Consider the following 22,730-nt stretch of genomic DNA (forward strand, 5'->3'; position numbering starts at 1 on the left):
ATGAAATAGCTCTTGAAATGTAGTCACTATTGTAATGTGGGAAATGGGGCAGCCAGTTTGCATACAGCAAGATCCCGCAAACAGCAATGTGATAATGATCAGATAATCTGTCTGAGTAACGTTGTTGAAGGGATAAATATTGACCAGCACACCGGGAGAACTTCCCTGCTCTTCTTCAAAATAGTGCCACGAGATGTTTTACGTCCACCTGAGAGGGCAGACACGGCATCGGTTTAACATCTCATCCGAAAGATGATACCTCTGATAGTTCAACCCTCCATGATTATCCTGCGGTCTCTACAAAATAAAAATTACTCTCCTGGACACTGCTGCGAGCAGCTGAGGAGAAATATCATAAAGCCACAAAAAAAAGCCTTTTTTTTCATTATCTTTGACAACTTTCATTTATTAGTTATGAAAATATTGGGGATGGAAAAAAAAGAATGTTTGACTGGGCGGGGTGGTTGTAGGTGGGAGATCATATGATGAAACCTCCAGGAATATGACTATCCAGAGTTGGCATCCCTATGTCTGAAGCATAGAAGAGGGTTCTGGTAGCTACAATAAGTATCACTCTGAGGTACCCAAGGTTCAGCTATTCCCATTGTGACGGTGTTCTTTCACTGGATCGACTCAGGGCCCCTGACTGGCTCGGGGTCCCGTGAAATTGCACGGGTTGCACGACCTTAATGCCTCCCCTGGGGTTGGAGGTTGGGGGGGGGGCGGGGGAAGAGTGCAAGGGGAAGAAGGGAAACGGGAAGAACCAGAGAAAGGGAAGAGGAGAAAGATGGAAATAGAAATGACAAGGGAGAGTGGGAGTAAGGGAACGGAGGAAGAAGATGCCAGAGGAGGGGAGGAGATTGACACTGGGGGAGTGGAGGACAGAGGAAGAGGAATGGGGGTAGCCAAGAGTCAGAAAATCAATTTGGGAGGGGGGGTGCTGCTGTAGGATTTATCTGGTTAAATAAATGACTGACATGAAAAAATAACCGGTAAAGATTAAGCTTGAGCAATGACCAATGCTAAGGTCAGAGTAGGACCTCCAATGGACTCATTCACACAGCTTTTTAAGATATAGTTTTTTCGGTTTAATTTGAGAGATCACAGTTTTAGTTAGGTACGCCAAGCTGTAGCATTTGCTTGTCAAGGATAAGTTAATGTTCTTGTCCTTCAGGAGTAAATAGAAACAGCAGTAGAAACACAACCAGCAGATTTGGAAGTGCAATGATGAAGCTGTTGGAAGCAGTGGAATAATCTAATGGGCAAAACTTAATGAAGAGTAACATGGAATGAATCCTACAAAAATCTGTATATAAACCTGTCTGTATGTATGTGTGTATATGTATTAAAACCATGTATAACAGTTCATAGAATCTGTGCTAACAAAAGTTGGATTCTAAGCATTGGCTTGTTTCTAATGTGAATACGATCTGCTTCTGAGAGTAGTATCCTCATCAATCTAAATAGTCATTCACTGAGCATGGCTTGAGACCTTCAGATTCACTGAAAAATAATTAAAAAGCAGGATTAGCTTGCAGTAAGTTTTAGATAAATTTCACAGGACACTATTGTTATTGCCTTGAACAGATGGCAGGAGATAACAGTAACTTTGTCAACTTTAACCTTTAAGTTATGAAATTACATCATGAAGAGCAACTGACTGGAAGAAATATTCAAAGAATGTACAGTTGAGTATGTTTGGGTGTTGTTATATTATTTATACAAATCTAATGTGGTTCCAGCACACCTGAGTTATATTGCTAGCTTCATGGCACTGTCTGACTGGAGAAAATAATGCTCCATGCATGCGCACAGGCATTTACATACAGACACAAGAAAAAGAAGCACAGAAAAAGATTAGCTGGTCCATCGAATCTGTCCCATTCAGCCGTGTTGCAACTAGGCAACACCACACCCAATAGTCCCCACCCGCCAGCAGCCATGGAGTCTCCTGGGAGAGGCTAGCAAAACAAATTTTAAAAACCCCAGGCCAATTCAGGGGGAAAAGAAATCTGGAAAATTTGGAAGGCAATCAAAAATGAGTTCTAGAAGATGACAACGACCACAAAGTACGTTACTCACCATCCCACCTATATTTTGTATGCAGCGATATCAGCCTCCTCCGGGAACTTGTCCAGCTCCCTTTTGAATGTATTGAACGTTTGCAGTGAATCCGCACTTACTGCATGAGCTGGCAGGTCTTTCTTTTCCCAGAGGGTCATTAACCTGTTCCAAAGGTTAATGACCCTCTGGGAAAAGAAAGACCTCCTGACATCTAACCAAGTTCTATGCCAGCGTAGCTTGGACACATGTCCCTCCATCTGCCTAAAATATCTAATGAATGCAGCTTAAATTTAATATTAGACAAAAATGCCATTAAAGTTGGCTCTTTTGGCTTTTAAACCATGCAGGATCCATTCCAAACTGAACAATGCAGGCAGAGGAAATTATGTGAGTTTAAAAATGAAAAAAAAGATAAAAAATAACATATATATGAAATAAAAATGCAGAAGAAATAATAGGGAAGGAAGAGAGAAAACTGGCACAGCAGCAGTAATAATTTTATAAATATGTTGGATTTTCTAAAATATATATTATTAATAGTTCAATAATTAAGCTACTTCTAACCTCTGGGAAACATTATTTTGGTGATGCTTCAGCCTTTCGTAAAAGATCCCATGGCACTATTTCAAAGAAGAGCAGGGGAGTTCTCCCAGTGTCCTGGCCAATATTTATCCCTCAACCGACATTAAAAAAAACGATTATCTGGTCATTATCGCACTGCTGTTTGTGGGACCTTGCTGTGTGCAAATTGGCTGCCGCAATGGTCCCATGTACACTATCCGCTTAACGCTAAATCTATACCTGATACTGAGACACAAGTACCATCAACTGAGCCAGATGATGCTCTGAACTACTGATCCAATAAATGTTATTTTTGATATAGTTTTATTATTTTGAGAATCTCAATTAGCCTCTCTCTGAATAAGTGTCTGTTAATTGAAAGTTGCTCGTTATGTGCAAGGTAATGTTTTCTTCACTTTAAATCCTTGGCAACATTAAATCCTTCCCCGACTGGTATATTAGAGGGCTTTGAGAATGCAGAGTTTCTTTTCATGCTATAACAGAGTACTTGGTGAAGTCACTCTGACCTTCAATGACGTGGGTGAGAGGCCGACAGCCATTCACAGCTCTGCTCTTGGGATTGGAGGAGCACCTTCCAAATCATTATAATTCGCTTCAAGCACATCAGATATGACCAGACACAGCATGAGATGACATGTAAAGTAACAAGAAAGGCATTGCATATGCACATCTATATAAAATGTTCTCACCAATGTTTGAAGGCATTCTCTCCTTGCTGTGATATGGTTCCATTGGCAGCTGTTGCTCACACCAGTAACTTGTCCAAGTGGCTGTTGTTCATGTACGAGTCTTGACCATGAGTGTGGGTAAACTATTCAACTGCAACAATCTTTGGGGGTTAACTCTTGGTGTGCAATAATAGCAGGATGTTTGGGAGATGTGCCTGTCATGATTGAATAGCTGCCAATGTGTGTGGCCTGTAAGTTGTGGGTGTGCGGCTTGAAACAGTGGCACTATGTGAGGGTAAGAGGAAGCATCTGATTGGAAGAGTTGAGTGCTGATCGAAAGAGTTTGTTGGTCGGAGGGTGATGGGGGGTGTAGTGCGTGGAGCAGTGGATGCGGCTAGTGGTGCAGTTGGTAGGAGATGCCACTTGACAGTTGGCCTCACTCACCTTGACCACTCGTGTCAAAGCATTGAACTTCTTCCTGCACTGCATCCATGTTCGTGGTGCTATGCGCCTGGCATTGACATCATCCCCTACTGCCTCCTACTGCCTCTTGAGCATATGTCTGCAGGGCCACTTGCTCCCCCCTGCGGATATAGGATGCCCCTTCCTCTATCCACCTCTTGCACCAAGGCCTCTAGTGCATGAGCAGAGAACCTTGGTGCACGTTCTCTTGCAGGCCTGGTGCAAACTCAGACCAGCAGATTGGTGAGGTTTGGCGTGCAGATTGGAGGATGTGGGATTTAGTAGTGCGCAACCTTTATTCACTACTTTAACAGAACTCATCAGTTTATAAACATAGGGGCGGGATCTGCACCTGTGTTTTACAAGTGCAATTTCTGATCTCTGTTCAGACTCCGTGTAGACCCGTATCTTATATTTTGCATTTGTTTATATGGTGGAGGCTGCCTTCAATAGGTGTGAGATTTGGGCCCCTGCTGGTGAGAAGTGCCAAAGCTGGAGAGAATGTCGCAGCTAAGTCTCCACGCTGCACTTCAATCAGGTAAATGAGGAGGCAGCACGAATCTAACGTGCTGCCTGCGTCGGAACCACCGGGTAATCACGCACTGCGATGCCCGCGCCCGGATTCGGGTCTTATCCAATTTAACCTCCAGAATTTCAGTGCTAGGCAGATATCACGGTTTGGAATTTTTCAGCCATTCTGCACAAAAACTTGGACATAAGTGATTTTGATATGTGTTTTAGGTAAAAGCTTTTTTGAAAGGCAGTAGTTTTCCCAGACAGTCCCATGTTGGGTTGGCCATGCATAGGCAGATGAGAGGTGATTTAAATGCGAGTTGAGCAGTTGTTTTGCACAGATCCCAAGCAATAGTCAATTTGATTGCAATGTCTGGTCATCCAAGAAGATATCTGGCACCTTGGTGTCTTTTGATTTCTGTGGATTAGGGGAAAACGACTCTAAAAAGTCATGGCACAGATACCAGCAAAGAACAACCTCTGTCCTGGTGAAGGAGAATTTGTCCTTTTATGTTAAATAAAAAGACTGTCCGAAGTGGGCTAGCGTACCCAGATTTATTAGTTTTGTAATAGTACGTGATCAGAAGTTGCATTAATTGTACCAAGAGTCTCTCATCACACTTGGTGTTGTTTATGTTTTGCTTACTGTGGAATAAAGTAGCTCATTAATTGAATCGACGATTGTCTCGCTTGGTGTCAGTTCAGTCCACCTTTGGACAGTTGTAAGGAATACACATGTTTAAGACACGGAGATCCGGTCCAGAATACAAAGGAGTTTCATTGGTGCACTCCCAGCTCCTGCCACCACGCTGGTAGATACAAAGCAGTGGGAGTCCATGCTGTAAGAAGCTGGTGACCAGATCACTTAAAGGAGCAACTGATGCCCCTGAACCAGAGTCGATATCTGTGACACACCCGAATTCATAACAGTGGGCTATAAATTAGAAAGTGTTCCCATATCGTGAACAGTTTTCCAGTATGCCACACTCACTTGTGTGATTTTGCTATATTTTGGGGCTGATTTCCAGAACATTGAGAGGAATTTTTGACAGAGAACTCCTGAATGGGCCATAGCTCTTTGTTCTTTTTTGCCCCTCCCAGGGGATGGGGGAAGAAAGGGTTGATGTCTGAGGGTAAAACCAGTCAAGAATGGGGGCAAGCATGTATGGGCCTGGTGGTCTTTTCTCATCCTTGATAACATAAACAGAACTTCCAAGTGAAAACACCAAGATAAAATATGGAAAGAATGATTAGCATTCCCAATATAGATTGCAAATGTATTAAATCACTTTCCATTTGTTTCTATTGTAATACATAGATAGAAGATCCTTATACTTATGCAAACATTATTTCCTCAGTTATGCATTTTGTTATTGCTCAGCACATTGAGCACTATTAGGTGATTGCTCATTCCACTTAAGTATGAGTTAGAACTCTAATCTTTTGCACATTAACCCAATCATTTAAAAATTGTCAAAATTCATTTAGAGTCAACTGCAGAACAGATAATCCAATGAGTAAAATTTTTAATGTTGCAAACTGCTCATTCATTTTCAGTTTCACTAAATTATGAAAGAAATAGCATTTCATTACTTTACACTGTCTCACTGCTGACAGTAACAGTGGTAATAACACCATTAGTACATCTTTGGAGTCACGACAAATATATTGCAATATTTTGCTAATTTATTGATCACATTGCTCAAACGGCACAGTGGCACTTACAGTGGCATTTTTTGTCTGCCAAAATAAATCACCAGTGATGCAAACACACAGCCTAAAGATTACTCACTAAAACAAAAACAAAATACTGTGGATGCTGGAAATCTGAAATGAGTTCTGATGAAAGGTCACCAGCCCGAAACATTAACACTGTTTCTCTCTCTGCAGATCCTGCCTGACCTGCCCAGTGTTTGCAGCATTTTCTGCTTTTAGCCTAAAGATGACTGTTTGTGATGTTAATGTACAAACACTAAAAATGTTTGGAAGACGTTAATTCCTCAATCAAAGAAATTGACTTTAGAATGCCATGTTAAGTGTTTGTACGCTGAGATCAAAAGCAATAATTTCTAGGTTAACATTTCTTAGTTAAGAAAGTGGTTAGACTTTTATTAGGAATCAACACTATCAAGAATGGTAAGAATTATCAATACTTGGGTGCATCAAAAATGCTCGGAGTGTAAGTGATACTGGCCCTTTTGAACAAAGTAGTCAATAAATTAGCAGTAGTATTGCAGTATATTTGTCTTGACTCCAAAATTGTACCAGTAGTGATATTACCACTGTTAACTGGCAGCAGTGAGACAGTGTAAAATAATGAAATGCTAATTCTTTCATAATTTAGTAAGCAATGTGTTTGGTGAATAAGATGCATCACTTATGTCATTAAAATTTAAGCAGATTTTGGGAGCAGAAGTATTAGTATGACTGCATGTATTAAGTCCTGGCACTTTCACAGATATATTCCATGAGGAATTGATGAACTTCCAAAGTACAAATATCCTCTTTACAGCATCTGGGAGAGTTCACCATTCCTTTATTCTTTCAAATCAATGCCCTAACAGTGCTTTTATCTTCCTGGTTTCCTGCATTCCTTTTTGAAGGTAATGGCTCCACATGCCTTCTGTACCACAGCATGTACGATCAGTAAGGGCTGGATTTTCCCTCAAAATCCCACCTGAAATTGGATTGGATAGTGGCATGGAATGGTGCAAAATTGGGCAGTGAGGTTTACCCCCCGCCTCTGCTGGTGCTGCCGCCAATCACCTTTTTCTCTGCCTGCCACATGTAAATGCAAATGGGAGGATAGGGCAGAGCTTCCCACCCCATTTCCCTCCCTTTTACCCTTCTTATCGCGGCTCCCTGGGACCATCCATTGAAAGGTGGCAGTAGGCCCCTGGTAACGGTGATAATGGCCCAAGATTTTGTAAATAGAGGGAGAAGGCTTTGTAGAGGCTTCCTCTCCCTCTGTTTCAGCCCAATATCTTATCTAAAGGGTTCTTCTGCCCCTTTAATCTGGCCTCCCTCTGTATTGCCAAGATCTCCTTCATTGGCAGCAGCAGTCTCTATGATGGTGACAGGAATCCCGTCAGGAGCGTACCTGCATGCTGAATGAACTCCGACCCAGGAAAATGGTTCAAAGTTACAGCAGAGTCAGAGCGCTGAGCAGAAGTCCCATCCCGCTGCCATCTCACCGCCGAGAGGATAATGCAAACCTAGGCGTTTGTTGGGTATTCCTCCAGAAACAGAGGTGGATAGGTATTTGGAGAGCCTAATCCTCTCCTGCCTATACCAATACTTGCATACTTTACAGAAACTTCACTCTATGTCTTCATTTGGGAGTCTTTGGTACCTTGGGTGTAATAAGTGAAAATATATTCCCTTCCCCAACATCCACATCCATACTCTTAATGTCCACCTGAGAGGGCAGGCTCAGTTTAACATTTCATCTGAAAAATGGCATGTCCAACAGTGCAGCACTCCCTTGGCACTGCACTGGAGTGTCAGCCTGGATTTTGTGCTCAAATCTCTGGAGTGGGACTTCAACCCACAACCTTCTGACTCAATGGCAAATGTGCTACACACTGAGCCAAAGCTGACTCAAAGTAATGGAATCTGTTCTATGGGATATTTCTACAGGGGTAACTGAAAACCAATAACTTAATAAGAAGCAACCAGCATAATTGTAGAAGAGGCAGATCCTGGCTGGCTTGCCTCCTTGACATCTCTAAGGAGATTATAGATAAAGTAGACAGTGTCAATAGTAAATTATGCATTTTATTTACACTTTCAGAAAGTTCTACCTAAAAGGCTTTCAACTAAACTAAAACTCACGAGAATCCAGAGTAGAACGTGGGACTGGATAAGAATTTGATTAAAAAATAAGAGACAAAAAATGCTACCATCAACCCAGCTGAGATCAGCAAACTCAGCGCACAGCCCTGAGATCCTTCTGGTTTGTAGGGCTTAGCTATTCACTGGCTAAACATGTTAAGCCATTGGGAGTGTATGTTTCCTGTGAATAAATATTTAATCCGCCATTGGCAGCCTATTGTCTGAATTAAGGAAGTGTGGCTTACATTATCTCTTACATTATTATCCTGTGACTTACATTGCTGGCATATGGAACAACAGAAACAAACATTAATAAAGCTTTGAATATCGCACAGTAAAATAGTATTATCCAGGATACGGGGTATTTGCACTTAAAAAAACAGAATTACTGAAACACTGAAGGAATAAAGTGACCATCTGTTTCTACCTCAGAAAAAAATCCAATGTCTAAACTTCCTTTCTGCTTAATCTTTTACTGAGTAGCTTTGCAGACAATCTGATAGGAACCACTGTCGTCTTAATCCCTACTGAAAAATACATTTAAATTACAGGGTATGCACACAGATTTTGTATGGATCTGGAACAGAAGACTGTACCACAAAGATGGATATTAATACAGCATCATCCTTATTTATATTACATCGAGTTACATCGCATCTACAGGACAGAAACAGACCATTCGGCCTAACTGCTCTATGCCGGTGTTTATGTTCCACACGAGCCTCCTCCCTCCCTGCTTCATCTAACCCTTTCATCGTACTCTGCTATTCCTTTCTCCCTCATATGCTTATCTAGCTTCCCTTTAAATGCCTCAAATACTCCTTGTAGTAGTGCATTCCACATTCTTACCACTCTTGGGGTAAAGAGGTTTCTCCTGAATTTCCTATTCGATTTATTAGTGACTATCATATATTTATGACTTCTTGTTTTAGACTCCCCCACAAGTGGAAGTATTTTCTCTACGTCTACCCTATCAAACCCATTCATTATCTTAAAGACCTCTATCAGGTCATCCCTCAGCCTTATCTTTTCTTATGAAAAGAGCCCCAGCCTGTTCAGTCTCTGCTGATAAGTATATCCTTTCAGTTCTGATATCATCCTTGTAAATCTTTTTTGCACCTTCTCCAATGCCTCTACATCCCTTTTATAATACGGAGACCAGAACTGTACACTGCACTTCAAGTGTTATCTAACCACGGTTCTATACAAGTTTAACATAACTTCTCTGCCTTTCAATTCTATCCTTCTAGAAATGAACCCATTGCTTGGTTTGCCTTTTTTATGACCTTATTAACCTGTATTGCCACTTTTAGTGATTTGCGTATCTGTATCCCAAGATCGCTTTGCTCCTCAATCCCATTTAGTCTCTTATTATCCAAGCAGTATGTGGCCTCTTTATTCTTCCTACCAAAATGCATCACCTCACATTGATCTATATTGAAATTCATGCCAATTACACGCCCATTCTGCAAGTTTATTAATGTCTTCTTGCATTTTGGTGAATTCTTCCTACACCCACCAATTTGGTGTCGACCGCAAATTTTGAAATCGTACTTCTGATTTCCGGGTCCAAATCATTAATGTAAAATGTGAACAGCAGTGGTCCCAGCACTGATCCCTGTGGAACACCACTTCCCACCTTTTGCCAGTCTGAGTAGCTACCTTCAACCCCAATGTTCTGTTTTCTGTTTTGTAGCCAGCTTGCTACCTGTTCCCTGCCTCCAGATGCTCTGACCTTAGTCATGAGTCTACAATGTGGTACCTCATGAGTCTACAATGTGGTACCTTATCGAAAGCCTTTTGAAAATCTAAATATATTACATCTACTACATTAGCCGTGTCCACTCTTTTTATTACTTCTTCAAATAATTCAATAAGGTTGGTCCAGCATGACTTTCCTTTCTGAAATCTGTGCTGACTACTCTTTATTATATTTTTGTGTTCTAGATGTCTTTCTATTACATCTTTGAGTAAAGATTCCATTATCTTTCCTACCAACAACATTAAGCTAACTGGTCTATAATTCCCTGGACTTGTTCTATCTCCCTTTTTAAATACAGGAATAATATTAGCTGTCCTCCTGTCCTCTATTGTAAACAATTTTACAACACCAAGTTATAGTCCAACAATTTTATTTTCAGAGACTTCCTCCTTCCTCAGGTGAATGTCAAGAAATCCTCGAACCTCTCACATTTATAAATCACAGAACAATACCTGGTGATTACAGATAGTCTTTTCAACTGCCCGTTGCCAAGGCAACCAAAGTGTTCAGACAGATAGGTGTTACCTACAGGGCCACCGAATATACAAACGGCCAGAACAAAAAAAAACAGAGAGAGAGAGAGGCAGAAACATAGAAACATCCAGAAGGAAAAGACAGCAATTGACCCGTTATATTAAAAACAGTTAACTTTTGTTCACTGGTGGGGTTACGTGTAGCGTGACATGAACCCAAGATCCCGGTTGAGGCCGTCCTCATGGGTGCGGAACTTGGCTATCAATTTCTGCTCAACGATTTTGCGTTGTCATGTGTCTCGAAGGCCGCCTTGGAGTACGCTTACCCGAAGGTCGGTGGCTGAATGTCCTTAACTGCTGAAGTGTTCCCCGACTGGGAGGGAACCCTCCTGTCTGGCGATTGTTGCGCGGTGTCCGTTCATCCGTTGTCGCAGCGTCTGCATGGTCTCGCCAATGTACCATGCTTTGGGGCATCCTTTCCTGCAACGTATGAGGTAGACAAGGTTGGCCGAGTCACAAGAGTATGAACAACAGCCAATCTCCAGACGCCATCCTACAACTCATCCGCTTCATCCTGGATCACAATGTCTTCACCTTCGATAACCAGTTCTTTACCCAAACACACGGAACAGCCATGGGGACCAAATTCACACCCCAATACACCAACATTTTCATGCACAAGTTTGAGCAGGACTTCTTCACTGCACAGGACTTCCAACCAACGCTATACACCAGATACATCGACGACATTTTCTTTCTATGGACCCACGGCGAAGAATCACTAAAGAGACTACACGATAACATTAACAAGTTCCATCCCACCATCAAGCTCACCATGGACTACTCCTCAGAATCAGTTTCTTTCTTGGACACACGAATCTCCATCAAAGACGGGCACCTCAGCACCTCACTCTACCGCAAGCCCACGGACAACCTCACGATGCTCCACTTTTCCAGCTTCCACCCTAACCACGTCAAAGACGCCATCCCCTATGGACAGGCCCTGCGAATACACAGGGTCTGCTCAGACGAGGAGGAACGCGATGGACACCTACAGACGCTGAAAGACGCCCTCGTAAGAATGGGATATGACGCTCGACTCATCGATCGACAGTTCCGATGGGCCACAGTGAAAAATCGCATAGACCTCCTCAGAAGACTAACACGGGACGCAACCAACAGAGTACCCTTCGTCGTCCAGTACTTCTCCGGAGCGGAGAAACTACGCCATGTTCTCCGCAGCCTTCAACATGTTATCAATGACGACGAACACCTCGCTAAGGCCATCCCCACACCTCCACTACTCGCCTTTAAACATCCACCCAACCTCAAACAGACCATCGTTCGCAGCAAATTACCCAGCTTTCAGGAGAACAGCGTCCACGACACCACACAACCCTGCCACGGTAACCTCTGCAAGACATGCCAGATCATCGACACAGATACCACCATCACACGAGAGGACACCACCCACCAGGTGCATGGTTCATACTCCTGTGACTCGGCCAACGTTGTCTACCTCATACGTTGCAGGAAAGGATGCCCCAAAGCATGGTACATTGGCGAGACCATGCAGACGCTGCGACAACGGATGAACGGACACCGCGCAACAATCGCCAGACAGGAGGGTTCCCTCCCAGTCGGGGAACACTTCAGCAGTTAAGAACATTCAGCCACCGACCTTCGGGTAAGCGTACTCCAAGGCGGCCTTCAAGACACACGACAACGCAAAATCGTCGAGCAGAAATTGATAGCCAAGTTCCGCACCCATGAGGACGGCCTCAACCGGGATCTTGGGTTCATGTCACGCTACACGTAACCCCACCAGTGAACAAAAGTTAACTGTTTTTAATATAACGGGTCAATTGCTGTCTTTTCCTTCTGGATGTTTCTATGTTTCTGCCTCTCTCTCTCTCTGTTTTTTTTTGTTCTGGCCGTTTGTATATTCGGTGGCCCTGTAGGTAACACCTATCTGTCTGAACACTTTGATTGCCTTGGCAACGGGCAGTTGAAAAGACTATCTGTAATCACCAGGTATTGTTCTGTGATTTATAAATGCGAGAGGTTCGAGGATTTCTTGACATTCACCTGAGGAAGGAGGAAGCCTCCGAAAGCTTGTGAATTTTAAAATAAAATTGTTGGACTATAACTTGGTGTTGTAAAATTGTTTACAATTGTCAACCCCAGTCCATCACCGGCATCTCCACCTCCTGTCCTCTGGCACTATTCCCATTTCTAATGAATTTTTATATATATGTAATAATACCTCTGTTCCTTAACTTCTTTTAATATGCACGGATGCAATCCATCCAGACTAAGGGTTTTATCCTCTCTAAGTTTGATTAGTTTATCAAATATCTCCCCCCTTTCTAGCTTAAATGTTTTTATATCTTTTTTGATCTCTTCTTCTAATGTCATGCCCACCTTGTTAGTCTCTCTAGTAAATACTGACACAAAGTAACTTTTCAATATTTTTGTCATTCACTGTCATTACCTGTGAATTTATCTTGTGCATCTCTTAATGGCCCTATACCTATCCTGATTTTTCTTTTGTTATTTATGTGTCTGTAGAATATTTTACTATTCTTTTTATATTCCTTGCTAATTTAATTTCGTAGTTCCTCCTTGCTTTCCTGATTTTTTTTTGACCTCTTTGTATTCCCTTTTAGCATCCTCTCTTTTATTGTCTGTGTACTTAGACTATCCCTTTTTCTTTAGTTTCAATCTCATCCTTATCTCTTTATTCATCCACAGGGTTTCATTATTGGCTAGTTTGTTCTTGTTTTTTAGAGGAACATATTTCTCCTGAGCGCTATTGATCACCGTTTTCTAGATGCTTTTCTATTACATCTTTGAGTAAAGATTCCATTATCTTTGCTACCACCGACGTTAAGCTAACTGGTCTATAATTCCCTGGACCTGTTCTATCTCCCTTTTTGATCCCGCTGCTATTCGTAATATCATAGTATCACAGTAGGTACAGCACAGGAGGATGCCATTCGGCCCTTTGTGCCTGTGCCGGCTCTTTGAAAGAATTATCCATTTAGTCCCATTCCCCTGCTCTTTCCCCATAGCCCTGTGAATTGTTTTCCCTTCAAGTATTTATCCAATTCCCTTTTGCAAGTTACTATTAAATCTGCTTCCACCATCCTTTCAGGCAGTGCATTCCAGATCATTACAACTCGCTGCATAAAAAAATGTTTCCTCCTGTCACCTCTGGCTCTTCTGCCAATCACCTTAAATCTGTGTCCTCTGGTTACCGACCCTTCTGCCAGTGGAAACAGTTTCTCCTTATTTACTCTGTCAAAATCATTCTTGATTTTGAACATCTCTATCAAATCTCCCTTAACCTTCCTTGTTCTAAGGATAACAACCCCAGCTTCTCCAGTCTCTCCACATAGCTGAAGTCCCTCATCCCTGGTACCATTCTAGTAAATCTCTTCTGCACCCTCTCTAAGGCCTTGACATCTTTCCTAAAGTGTGGTGCCCAGAATTGAACACAATACTCCAGCTGAGGCCTAACCAGTGTTTTATAAAGGTTCAGTGTAACTTCCTTGCTTTTGTACTCTATGCCTCTATTAATAAATTGTAAACAATTTTACAACACCAAGTTATAGTCCAGCAATTTTATTTTAAATTCACAAGCTTTCGGAGGCTTCCTCCTTCCTCATTTCGTTCACCTAAGGAAGGAGGAAGCCTCCGAAAGCTTGTGAATTTAAAATAAAATTGCTGGACTATAACTTGGTGTTGTAAAATTGTTTACAATTGTCAACCCCAGTCCATCACCGGCATCTCCGCATCATGTCTATTAATAAAGCCCAGGATCCCGTATGCTTTTTTAACAGCCTCCTCAACTTGTCCTGCCACCTTCAAAGATTTATGTATGTGCACCCCCAGGTCTCTCTGTTCCTGCACCCCCTTCAAAATTGTACCATTTAGTTTATATTGCCTCTCCTCATTCTTCCTACCAAAACACATCATTTCACACTTCTCTGCATTAAATTTCATCTGCCATGTGCCTGCCCATTTCACCAGTCTGTCTATGTCCTCCTGAAGTCTGTTACTATCCTCCACATTGTCTACTACATTTCTGAGTTTCATGTCATCTGCAAACTTTGAAATTATACCCTCTACACCCAAGTCTTGGTCATTGATATACATCAAAAAGAGCAATGATCCTAATACTGACCCCTGGGGAACACCACTGTATACTTCCCTCCAGTCTGAAAAACCGTTCACTACTACACTCTACTTTCTGTCCCCTAGCCAATATTGTATCCACACTGCCATTGCCCCTTTAATCCCATGGGCTTTAATTTTGCTAACAAGTCTATTAAGTGGTACTTTATCCAATGCCTTTTGGAAGTTCATATACACAATGCCAGCCGCACTATCCTTAATAACCCTCTCCGTTACTTCATCAAACAACTCAATCTATTTAGTCAAACATTTATTAACCCATACTTTTCCAGGTGCCAATTAATTTTGTCCCAGATTATTGTCTCTAAAAGTTTCCCCACCACCGATGTTGGACTGACTGGCCTGCAATTGCCAGGTTTATCCCTCTTGCCTTTTATTGAACAGGGGTGCAACATTTGCAATCCTCTAGTCCTTCGGCATCATTCCCATATCTAAGGAGGATTGGAAGATTGTGGTCAGAGCCTCCACAATTTCCACCTTTACTATTCTATCTCTGTCAAAATTATTTTCCAGTTTACCTTCCCTAGTTCCATTCTCATCCTTTCAAAATTAGCTTTATTCCAATCTATTACTTTGGTCTTTGCCTTACTTATGTTTTTCTCAATCATTATTTTAAACCTTATTATGTTATGATCGTTATTGACTAGATGTTCCCCTATGCTTACTTCTCTTATCTGATCTGGTTCATTTCCCATTTCTGGATCCAGCAGTGATTCCTCTCTTGTTGGGCTTCTCACATACTGGGTGAGAAAGGAGTCCTGTACACTCTGTAAAAACTCCATTCCTCTTTCCCCTTTCCCTAACTCTTCTTGCACTGGTCAAAATGTAATAGTTGGATTAGAGGATAAAAAAAGGGATTTGAGAGTTAAAATAAATAACCAATGGACTTAAAAGTTTGAAATCAAAAAATATGTTTCAGACATAAGATATTTTTCAGGCTACCTTTGGGAAATCTGAAAGCATGGATTGATTTGTGAATTGTCTACACAGCTACAAAGTTGACCTTGTAAAGTATCACTATACTGCAGATACCTCTAGTCTTAGACCAATACCCATAAAGCACAATGCTCAGCCAGCAGATCTGAGTTAAAGTGCTGGCTGTGCACTGAACTGACCAGAGATGAAGGAGCTCTTCTGGTAGGATGGGTACATTTTAACATTGGAAGAGTGCTGGTAGGAGCAGGGGTTGCTCCTAACATCAAACACATTGAAAGTTTAAACAGTTCTCTTGTGATTCATTGGAGACATTTTTATCTTAGCTTTGCTTCAGACTGGAGTTATAATATACCTGAACAGTGTGAGAACACCTGCCAAAGGTGGTTTCACAGCACTTAGCTTTAGTGCGGTCGACAGTAAAACTGTTATAGTGAACCGCTGCACATTGACACAAAGGTGGTCATTTAACGGCATGGTTAGATTCAATCAGCTTTAGCAAAGTTCCCAGAATTTTACATACGTGTTTGTCCATAGGGTTATTAGGGTTGTTCAAACCGCTAATAAAAATCCCATAGGATTCCAAAAGATTTGTCAGGACTAATCACTCTAATAGTGCTGAAGATGCAGTTTTCCTTTTAGCTGCGGACTGTAGTCAGAGGATTGAAAGTGCTGGATGATGCCAAGTAGAAGTACAATAAATGTTTAGGGATATGAAAAGACAGATTACATCCTTGTGTCAGGTTCTTCTCTATAATGCTAATGTGAGCTAAACAACCACTTTAAAATTTGTACAGGTCCTGATAAATATTACTTTGTTGAGTAGCCGAAGTACTTTTCAAGACATTAGTGCCAATGTATGACACAATGGAGATTATAAACAAGCTTACAGGATTCATTTTATCCTATGTTTGTGTTTGGTATTAAAAAGAGCGGCACTGCATGGGCTGCAGTAGATTGTGATTAACAACTATACAGCTATAGACAAAGATCCCAACGAGTCTTAACAGTGAGTATTGGTAGGCTTTTATTTTTTGATTGAAAAGCATAACAGTTTATAACACTTAAAGTGTGTCACACGCTAGACGCAAAGCTTTTAATATATTAAATACATTAGAAATGAACCTCAACCCGAGCAGTCTGTATTAGTTATATGCAGTGTTAAAAGCATACTAACTACAGGGTAAATTCATCAGTCCTACCCTCCCAACAGGGAGGAGCACTATAAAGAAGTACGGATCAGAGAATTGGTGGTCTGGTGATTTCACAGATGTATTCCTTTGAAGATCAATAATTTGAAATGATAAATACTATGACATAAATCTTTAGAGCCTTAATGGCTTTGTTGACTAAAAATAAAATCTACATTAAACCCTTAATGACACACATTATCCTTTCTGTAACACTGTGTGTGTAATGAGAAAGCAAAATACATTGACTCAGAAAAGTGAACATAGCAGCTGAAAACCTTTGTAGTCTTACAGTCATTCATAGTGCCAGAAGTATTAAATGTTCCAAAAAGTTGAGATGCAAAGGAATATTATATCATTCCTCTCTAGAAGAAAACAAGGGACTGGATTTTGCTCTGAGCGGCGAACGAACGGTGCCCGCCACTCGTGAGGATGCACTTGCCCATAGACTTTCATGGGCTTTTGCACAGCAAGTTCCTCTTATCGAGCCCTCAATCCAGTGCAGCGCCCTCTCCCCGGCATCTCGGACCTGTGTGAACGGGGCAAGCTGCTGTGTATCCCCTTAACCAAGCACGTTAATAAGCCACGCAGACACAGAACCAGGAAGTGTAAGTTGGAATAGTGAATTCAATGCAAAATTTAGTTACAGAAAGCGAATTAAAGAGAGGGTAAGAAATATTGAATTAAAACACAGAGATAAAAGAGACAGAAAGAAAAAGTAAAAAAATAAAAATTTAGATTTTTTTTTCAATGTCCAACAACAAATAAATGTGACGGAATTAGACTCCACACTTTTAAAAGTAAATTTTCAGTGCCAGAGAGGTTGTTTGGCAATCATTAAGACTTACCATGCCGTTAAAAATTTGCTTTCACTTAAAAAATTCAACGTACCTTTTTCTGGAGAGATTACTTAGTTTCCATCAGGACAGGAACTTCATGCCGTTACACTCATTTTAACAATGAGTTGGCCGGCGAGACCTCCTTCCCATGAAGCTTCTGGAGGAGGCCAGGACATCTGGTACAGCAACTTCCAGATTTCCGCGTTTAACTGTGCATGTATGGTCGCCGGAAGTTGCAGTGCGATTTGCCCTGAAATAATAGCGAGCGCAGTTAGGCTCGCCATTATTTTAAGAGCAAAATCTGGTCCAGAGTTTTATCTGTTTCATCAGAAAGCTTTCAAGTGGTGTTTCTCAGTGTATTCAGGAAAGAATGTTAAAAATGGATGTCATTGTACTGTACTCTGTGAACATGAAAGACTGCTTTTAAATAAGACAACAAAGGGAGCTAATAGAGTAAAGTGCTATATTGGATTGATGGACAATAAAGTATTCTATATTTAATTGTCAAGTGCAGGTTTTATTCCACAAGTGAGTTATAAAAAGACCTTCATGATGAGTGAAAGAAAAGCCATGTTTCATGACTTTATATGGAGTATTTGAGTATCCTGTTATAGAGCATGGATTTAATTATAAAACACATGATGGATTCTTTTCTCTTATTTCATCAGATCATGAGCGTATCTTATGTGTGAAATAATGGCTCAAGGTAAGATTAAATCTTAGCTGATTAGGTTAGTCATGGAGAAACATGGATTTTTTTTAAAATTCCATTATTTTTATGTTAGATCTGTACCTTTATCAGGGAGGTCACCGAACCTGAGAAATTGTATTTTGGGCCATGTAGCAGTTGGAGCTGAGGGGACTGGGAGGTGACTTGCTTTTAGATTGGTCGTCATAGAATGTGAAGCACAACCTGCAAGACCAGAGTTATACTGCAGGCTGCAATTCACATTCTGCCAGGGACTGGTAGTTATAGACCATGAATCACCACTGGATGCTGCAATTCACATTCTGTCAGCCAGAAGACAGCTACAGACAAGCGTTTACATGCATGTACAGAGCTCTGCTTCCTTGCTGACTATTTTTTGATACTAGAAGACAGGTGGTAGTGTCTGCTTTCTCTCAAAATTAACAGGCCAGTAGATCCAGTGGTCCACCTGAACATTTTTTAAACCAATTTCACACAAGATCAAAGTTAGACTCCAACTGGTATGAAGCCCAAGCAGTGTGAGAGAGCCTCCAGAGAGGTTCTCACAGCACTTGGCTTTAGTGCATCAAAGACTCAGGTATGGATGTGATTCCAGATTACTGCCACTTTCCCATTGATTCACATCCAAATTTGCTTTGCATCAAGGTGAAATTAGCAGTATAACTGAGGCCTAAAACTATATCCTGAAATTACTATGTAACCAGCAGAGGGAGCCTAGTCCTGGAAGTAATACAGTTAATCATTGGGTAAGCTGGGAGGTAGCAGATTTGTTAGAACATGGCTATTGAATAAGCACAGCACAAAGTGCTCTTATAAAAGCAGCTATTTCTCTTTAATTTTCAAACTCAGCTCCATACACATACCATAGGCACTCTACCCATGCTGCTCTGTACTAGCAATTGGGACGGGCGTTATAGTGACCCAAAAATATCTGTCCCTCCAGTCTTCCCATTCTCTGTAGGGGATCGTATGATATTCACTCAGTACTTCCACAGGGTAATGCAGCCAAGATTGGGAACTCAGTGGTGTAGGAATTAACAGCACAAACCCACATTCCACTGCATGTTTTGTGCTCCTCGGACAATATAATTCACCCTGGCAATAACTAACATGTATGTAAAGTACGGTACTTTTCGAAGAGATTTTCTTCCTGACTCAGATTATGAATTTTGTGTGTCTAAAGTAAAAAAGAACTTTCTTTAAAGTAAACATTCCCAGCACTTTATCCAAGCTATTGCATTGACACACTCCTTGAAATGTATCGTGCTCTTGTTCCTGCACCACAATGAAAAAAAATAGCTGCCTAACAGGGAACACGGCTGCACTTATTAGTGGCAACACTACAAAAAAGAGCTCTGAATAGGAAAAGAAAGTGTTGAACCTGTTGATTTTGGGAGAATGGTGGTGGTATCTGTGATACATACTGTGGGCGTAGTGTTTGCATATGATACAATGGAAACAATGTGCTGCAAGTTATGCTGAAGCAAGAATATCAATAACAATACTTAATATTACATAGAATTTACAGCACAGAAACAGGCCATTCAGCCCAACAGGTCTGTGCCGGTGTATATGCTCCACACGAGCCTCCTCCTACCCTACTTCATCTAACCCTACCAGCATATCCTTCTATTCCTTTCTTCCTTATGCACATATCTAGCTTCCCCTTTAATACATTATGCTATTCACCTCGACCACTCCATGTGATAGCAAGTTCCACATTCTGACCACTCTCTGGGTAAAGAAGTTTCTCTTGAATTCCTTATTGGATTTTTAGTGGCTATCTTATATTTAGTTTTGGAGTCCCCCACAAGTGGAAACATCTTCTCTGTGTCTACCCCTATCAAACCCCTTCATAATTTTAAAGGCTAAATTGACTGAAGTGGTTCGTACTAAACTAGCAGATCTCCTGTGGCAAGAAAGAAAAATATTAGGTGAGCGAGGAGACCAGAAGACTCTTTCGAGACTGTCGGATATAGGGCCACTTTGGACAGTTACGGTTATTGCAGGAAGTTTCATGGCCCATTTACAGCTCCGTTGGTTTTATTCATGCTCTCTGATGGGTTACTAGTTGGTGTTAAGCAAATTTGCCACTTTTACCTATGCAAATATGTTAACTGACTGATGCCAATGACAGGACTCACTATACTGGTGGTAGAAAACATGGAACATAGTGAGCTAGGAATGACGCAGAAGGCCACACTTTGATAAGGTGGGCCTTTATACTAAATACCGAATAAAAAAGAATCTTTTCCAGCAGCAGTACCACTCTAGCCCCCACATGACTAAGCTGAGGCGAAGAGTGAGTCTCCATTCTAAGACAGAAACGCTTATCATTCTCACAAGAGAAGCCGTGACCTTAAAATAGCTGCAAGGTGTAAATTAGAATAAAACAATCAAACTGCACCAGCCAGTTATAAAAGGGCACCAAAAATTGCTGACGAAGGAAATCATTGCACGGATATTCAAATTTCCTCACAGAGTGATTGAATAATTTCCATGATGCCTGCAATTATAAAGATGTATCCTTGTTTTACATGCCTAGAAACAATATTTGGTGAAGTCTTATGTAGTGCAGTCTTGCAAATCCTCACCCAATATTGTTTCTGTCCTTGTGTTCCAAGGACGAATGTTAAACAGTTCTATTTTCTGGAATAACAGTACATGGAAAAAACAACACAAATCAATGCAAACTTTAAAGTCTCACATTGTAAATTGTCTCTAGAAGGTAAATTCACCTTGCTTGAAGGAAACACACATTAAAGCATCGGCATGGAGTTATATCACTGAGCCGTATTCCCTTTGCTTATGGCTCCCAACAATTTTATTGCAGTCATCGGTGGTCTGGAAGATCTTCCTTTGGGGCTGGAGGACAAGGGGAAGCAGGGAAGAAGACAGGCGGGGGCAGGAGCAGGAGCAGCTAGGAAAAAAACGAGGAGTGGGTCTTCATGGAGCACGTCTTCCACCTCAACCTCACCGAAGAGCAATGTGTCAGGCACCTGTGTGTTACCAAAGAGGCTATTACCAAGCACTTGCTTCTGCAGCCACAACTGGGAGCCCAAACCAGGGCATGGATAGCACTGCATGTGGCTGTCAAGTTCACTGTGGCCCTTAACATTTATGCCATGGGCTCATTACAGGGTGTAAAGAAAGAAAGAAAGACTTGCATTTATATAGCACCTTTCACGACCTTAGGATGTTCCAAAGCGCTTCACAGCCAATGAAGTACTTTTGAAGTGTAGTTACTGTTGTAATGTAGGAAATGTGCAGCCAATTTGCACACAGCAAATTCCCACAAACGGCAATATGATAATGACCAGATAATCAGTTTTTTAGTGATGTTGGTTGAGGGATAAATGTTGACCAGGACACTGGGAAGAACTCTCCTGCTCTTCTTCAAAATAGTGCCATGGGATTTTTTTACAACCACCTGAGAGAGCAGGCGGGGCCTCGGTTTAACATCTCATCCGAAACCTCCTAGAGCGCAGCACTCCCTCAGTACTGCACTAGAGTGTCAGCCTGGATTATGTGCTGTGGTCTCTGGAGTAGGACTTGAACCCACAACCTTCTCACTCAGAGGCCAGAGTGCTACAATGAGCCACGGCTGACACAACGGAGTGGTCCAGATTACATCATCGACATATCACAGTTTGCTATGCATCGCTGATTCAGGGAAGTCATCGAGTCTCTCTACACCAGGAGCAACACCTACATCACATTTCCAAAGGAGACAGCATTAGGATTTGCCCAAATTGCAGGCTTCCCCAGAGTCTAAAATGCCATAGGCTGCACCCACAATGCCTTGCATGGTACCCATCACTAGTCTGGCATCTTTCTCAATAGAACAGGATTGCACTCCCTGTTAGCCCAGCTTGTTTGCAACCACAGGTCTGTGCCCGGTTTCCTGGCAACACCCATGATTCATTCATCCTGCAGCACAACCCTCCGAGATCTCTGCGCTCCTCCAACTCTTGCCTCTTGCGCATCCCCGATTTTAATTGCTCCGCCATTGGCGCCAGTGTCTTCAGCTACCGAGGCCCCAAGCTCTGGAATTCCCTCCCTAAACCTCTCTGCCTTTCTATTTCTCTCCCCTCCTTTAAGACGCTCCTTAAAACCTACCTCTTCGACCAAGCTTTTAGTCACCTGTCCTAATATCTCCTTATGTGGCTCGGTGTCAAATTTTGTTTGAAAACACTCCTGTGAAGTGCCTTGAGACATGTTACTACGTTAAAGGCATTATATAAATGTGAGTTGTTGTTGTTGTTGTTGTTGTTGTGGTGGTGGTGCCGCCTTTATTCCAACCAGGCCGTCAGGTCACAGGCTGGTTACTGGGCGACAAGAGGTATCTCCTCCAGACGTGGTCCATGAGTCCTGTCAGGAAAGCAGAGCTTGCCTACGATGAGAGCCATGCCGCCACCAGAAATATCATTGAACAGACCGTCAGCTGCTCGAGCCACGCTTCCGTTGACTTAGACCGTTCGGCAGGAGCTCTGCAGCACAG

This window comes from Heptranchias perlo, chromosome 33 (assembly GCF_035084215.1).
Source record: "Heptranchias perlo isolate sHepPer1 chromosome 33, sHepPer1.hap1, whole genome shotgun sequence".
In the NCBI taxonomy this organism is placed as follows: domain Eukaryota; kingdom Metazoa; phylum Chordata; class Chondrichthyes; order Hexanchiformes; family Hexanchidae; genus Heptranchias; species Heptranchias perlo.